This window comes from Mesocricetus auratus, unplaced genomic scaffold, assembly GCF_017639785.1.
Source record: "Mesocricetus auratus isolate SY011 unplaced genomic scaffold, BCM_Maur_2.0 Super-Scaffold_100003, whole genome shotgun sequence".
NCBI classification, from domain to species: Eukaryota; Metazoa; Chordata; class Mammalia; order Rodentia; family Cricetidae; genus Mesocricetus; species Mesocricetus auratus.
Genome location: NW_024429188.1, coordinates 3,550,394 through 3,555,688, shown reverse-complemented (window position 1 = coordinate 3,555,688; position 5,295 = coordinate 3,550,394). Strand labels below are relative to the sequence as shown.

Here is a 5,295-nt window from a genome sequence, read left to right as displayed (position 1 = left end):
TGAAGTCCTAGCTATAGAAAACAAAAGGAGATAAAGGGGATACAAATAGGAAAAGAAGTCAAACTTTCACTATTTGCAGATGATATTTTTTACATTCTAATCCCAGTTGCTACTCTCTCCGTCTTCCTGCTCCCCCGACTTTCCCTCATGCCCCCTTTTGCTTTCAGAGAGAGTAAGGACTCCAATGGTGAGTCAACAAAGGCCATCCCATTACCACATTGAGGCAGCACCAAGGTGCTCCGCACACTCTAGGCTGAAGAAGGTATCTCGCCATAGGAAGCAGGATCTAAAAAGCCAGTTGGTACAATATTGCTAGATCCTGCTCCCCCCTCCAATGACCACACACACTTCTCACCCCATCTACTGTCCCTGAATTCAGGTGCCCTAATGGTCCTATACAGGTTCCCCAACTGTTAGTCCAGAGTCGGTGAGCTCCCACTAGCTTGGGTCAGGTGTTTCTGTGGATATCCCCATCCTGGTCTTGACCCCTTTGCTCTTATTATTATCCTCCCTCTCTTCTACTGGACTCCATGATTTCAACCCAGTGGTTAGTTGTGGATCTCTGCATCTGCTTCCATCACCTACTAGATGAAGTTTCTGTCATGACAATCATGGTATTCCTTGATATGACTATAGGGGAAGGCCAGTTCAAGCACCCTCTCTACTATTACTTAGAATTTTATCTGGGGTCATCCTTGTTTATTCCTGAGAATTGTGCGAGTGCCAGTTTTCCCACTAATCCCATAATAGCTCCTCTATCAAGATAATTCTTTCTTTGCTCCCTCCTCTGTCCTTCCCCAATTTGACCATCCCGTTTCTTCATATTCACTTCCCCATTACCCTTCCTTCTTCCCCTCTCCCCTACCATGGCCATCCCTCTCATTCTCCTGATTTACTCGGGTGAGCTTATATATTTCCCATTTCCCCTTACTAGGCAGATCCTTGCATGTCTTCCTTAGGATCTTCTTTGTTACCAGTTTCCACACTCAGTGAGGACATCATACATACATACATACATACATAGATACATACATACATGCATAAGCACATACATACATAACATACATTTAAATGCTCAGGGAGGAGGACCATAGGCCACATGGTCCTATAACCCTCCTCCTACTCTGCCATCTCCCTTTAAAACGTTGACATTTTTTATTCTGAAGAGTGACACATAGTGAGGTTGGCTCCAGAAGGCAGATAAGGAAGACTGCCGGGTAGGTGAAGAATCAGGGGAAGATGTGACAGGAGAAAACAAGTGCCTACTACAAGAGATCCACTGTTGAAAATCACAAAGACAAGCATTGCTGTTTAAAAAGGGAGAAATATTGCAAAGTAACTGGCAATCTTAACTGTAATGGAAATTTTACTGGTCACATAGTCAGTAGCATGGCTTAGACAATGTGGTACAAAACTCACAATGTGTTCAACAGACAAGTTGTTTCATGGATTAGGGTGGAGATCGGTACACAGTGTCTTCACCTCTTAAAATCTCTGACAAAACCACATGACGACTTTCCAGTCCACATTAACAACAGGAGGCAGGTGGTTATAGAACAGAACATGTTTTCACATTTGGAAGAGGACCCAGTGACTGCAGGTCAGGGGGCATGTGAGAATGAAGGACTACAAACAGCACAGCCAGTAACATGTCTCACTGACTCCCCCTTGTTGCCCAGTACAAAAGAGGCTCTGCCTCTCGTGGTCAAATGACAAGGAAGAAGGATTACCCTGCCAGGTTGCCTGCACCCTCAGAGCTATCAAGGCACCCATAATGGCTTGTAGCCATGTGTTTCCAGGCCTCTACCAGCTCCTTCTATCATGCAGAAGCTATACACTGAGCACTGCAGTGTGGTTGCTAGGCAGCAACCCGGAGCAATGCCCAACTCCCTCATTTGAATAAGCCCACCCCACCCTACCTGTATGGCATACATGCCAGTTAAATGCTGGTTCCTCTTGACAATGTAAAGAGAGGTGCAATCTACACTCCCAGATGCTCTCTTGGATCATCAGAGTCTTTTAGCAGCTGAGAAATGCAGAGCATGCATAGATCCCCGGTACTACCACTAATTAACCCATGGGATACTTTCCACTGCTGGCCCGAGACAAGCAAGAGTAAACAGAAAGGCAAACTGGCCTCCCCACCTTCCAGTCTATGAGACCTGTATACCCAGGCCACAGCTGTGTATACTGGGATTACTGGAAAACATGGGACTCCTGAAATCAGTCCCGACAAACATTCACCAATAATCACCAGTGTCTGACACCATAACGATGCCAGGCAGACCTACAGTCTTACCTGCTCCCTGGACTGTCCATACTGAGCCTCTTATCTCTTTGCCTCCCCGTCTAAATGAAACCATTCATTTCCTGTCCTGCTGTGTGTCTTAAATTATTTTATTGATGCCAGCAAGAGCTTGGGTGGGGTGAGTGGGTCAGGGGTGATGCACAGTTATGAAATCCCAAGTCAACCTTCGCTATGACAATAACTGAGTGGACACATGGGCAATTCCTCCAGAAATCCACGATCTGCTGTGGCTGAGGAAGAAATCTTTTCTTCCATGTAGGGTCACACAACTGAATATTTCAGCTGATATAGAACATTGTGTCGCTGCCTAAAGCCTATATTCCTTCGCTTAAACTTATGAGAGTTGCAAGCTTATCTGTTTCTCCTACGCAGAATGTGCATCCCATCATACTTAAAATTCTTTTCGTGGGGCCACTCAAAAAACTGACATCAAGAAGGCATACAGAAAACATATGTATGTCTTATATATACATATATACATTCATATTTATACACACACATACACACACACATATATGATGTTGGTTCTTCATAACAGAAAATGGGAGCACTGAGATGGAAGGAAAATGAGTGAAAACTCTGTGTGTGAATCACATCATGGGGGATCAGGGTTCCTTGGTACCCAGTTTCCTTTTTAATAGTCTAACTCACACCACCACACCCACAAAGGCATGAGAAAAGCCATAAACAGAAAAGTTGAAGCCTTTCCTAGGACAATTCCCATCTTGGCACAAGTGTGGGGACTCATCCAAAGGCAGCTGAGGAGAGCCCAGGGCATTGAGCTGGCCAGAACACAATGTCTTAGTCAGATTTCACCTCCATCCTCTGGGAGGCAGCTCCTTAGCCTTCTTCCATCCTCTACTTGACCATCCTCTGGAACATTCTCATGCTTTCCTGCTGCCTCTATAGCGGGAACATCTGCTCTGGCTGCTGCTGCTCCCCCGTACACTCTGGCAAGGTGCTAGATCTGTGGGCTCCCAGGTTGAGGGTGAGGCCACTGAGGCCCTGAATCAGCATTTCCCAGGAGGGAGTGTTGGAAGCTGTGTTCCTCTCTCCACTCTTCCCAGCAATGCTCAGAACATGGTTCTGGCATTGGAGCGAATTCTGATCTCTGTCACTCAAAGGAGAGCCTCTGAATTCCCGTTCAAGAACGTAAGGTGCGGGATTGACATGTAAAACAAGCTATTTAAAATTAAAATAAAAAAATAAAAAATAAACAAATAAAAGAACGTAAGGTGCCATGTGATTCTGGTGCCAACATTTCGAGTGTCTCGGGACATCTTTCTTCCTCTGAAGAAAGCCCTGCTTTTCCCAGTAGTGTAGCCCCAGGGCCTTCTTTTCATGGCCTGCATCTGGAGAAGCCCCTCTGACAGATTATCAGAGACACCTGGGTCAGGGCTGCTACTTAGGCTCAGATCACTGAGGCCCATACTTAGCTTTTCTGAGAAGGAAGGCTGAGAGCCTGCTTAGGTCTCTTGGATGCTTGTCATAGTGGTCATGAGGGAGGTCATGGAAATCGACATTGGATCCCATTTCTGCAGCGGATCCATGGGGAAGCCACACTGAGTCCTGGTTCCAGGAGGAAAAGTGAAGGTGGATGCTTGTGGAATAACTAGGCAATAGCCAGGAGGAATGTGTGCAGCCAGGAAAATCCAGACTGTAACAAGAGGTGAGAAGACAAGAAAGAAAGCCCATGATTATTCATCTCACTTTGTCCCTCATCTTCAACACAGGGCCACTTCCCGGGCTGTATCCAACGGTTACATGAGATGACACATGTCCAGAGAGCTCAGCACAGGGCCTGGCACATCATCAGCATTCCTGCCATGGCAGCTGGTTCTCCTTCTATTGCCTGACAGCTCATGAGGAAGGTACCATAGGGTGAATAACACTGATTCTTGCCTGACTCCCCTGACCCATAATTCTCAAAGGCATCTCTTATGCAATGTATCAACAGTGATGGACATTCTTCGTAAATGTTTGTACATATTTGAAGGGTAGAATTTTATGGGCTTACAAGGATTTGATCCCTAGAACCTACAAGTCTCTGGTGGTCACCCTACTAATCATTGACTTGCCATGCTGCCCTAGAAGCTGCTGTTTTGCCTGTGGGAACATTTCCATGGCATACACTGACATCAGACCAAAATTCCTCTCTTAGTGATGAGAATGCAAGAATCTTGGCAGGGTGTTTCATTGACTCAGAGACATATCTTTCCTATGTAGCAATATGTGACCTTAGACAAGAGCTTAAAAGTGAGTTTTTCAATTCACTAAATTTCAGGAATAGAAGTAGCACAGAGAGCTGACTACTGGTCAACTATTTGAATGCTGTCTTGATATTACCTCCTGTATTCCTAGACCTACTCATCAACTGGCATGTGACAAACACAGCCAAACTCCTCTTGCCCTCGGCAATTCCAGCTTTTTTATTCTTTCAGTTGTGTGGGCTCACTGCTCCTGGAAGCATGTCTGGCAGGTGCAAACTGATGTGTTACACAAAAGCATCTCCTTGTCCAAGTGCAAGGAATGTGAAACATGGGAAGAAAAACAAAAGGGATACTGAACAACCTGGGTAAGAGTGGCATCAGTGACAGAGAACAAAATCTAGAGTCTCAGTCTTCTCTCTCAGTCTTCTCAGTGCAGTAGGTATCTATGTCCCAGGAATTCCTTGCGGTCACAGGTGATGGGTGTGTTTGAGGGCTGAGTGTGGGAGGTATTGGTGTAGGTTGCTTGCAGGGGTCTTTCCTGCTGGCCTGCTAGTGTAACAGAGATGGGTGGGGGGAAGGCCTGGGGTTTTTCCCTAAGTCCTTGGGCTGAGAGGAGGTTTGGTCAAGATGGAATCCTGGTCATTCACTTCTCAATCTGCTCTGTGTAGTAGATGACTATGTCCCAGGGAGACCTGTCTGAGTCTCAGGGAAGCCCTGAATATCTTGAGAGGAGGACCGTGATCATCAAGAGGGAAAATGTATTCCAGGAAACCATTG

At 45.9% G+C, this 5,295-nt stretch overlaps 1 pseudogene; it reads right to left on the bottom strand.

The window, feature by feature from the left end:
- Positions 1-3,166: 3,166 nt before the first annotated feature.
- Positions 3,167-3,858, bottom strand: LOC121139802 (annotated as a pseudogene).
- Between the last annotated feature and the right edge of the window lie 1,437 nt (positions 3,859-5,295).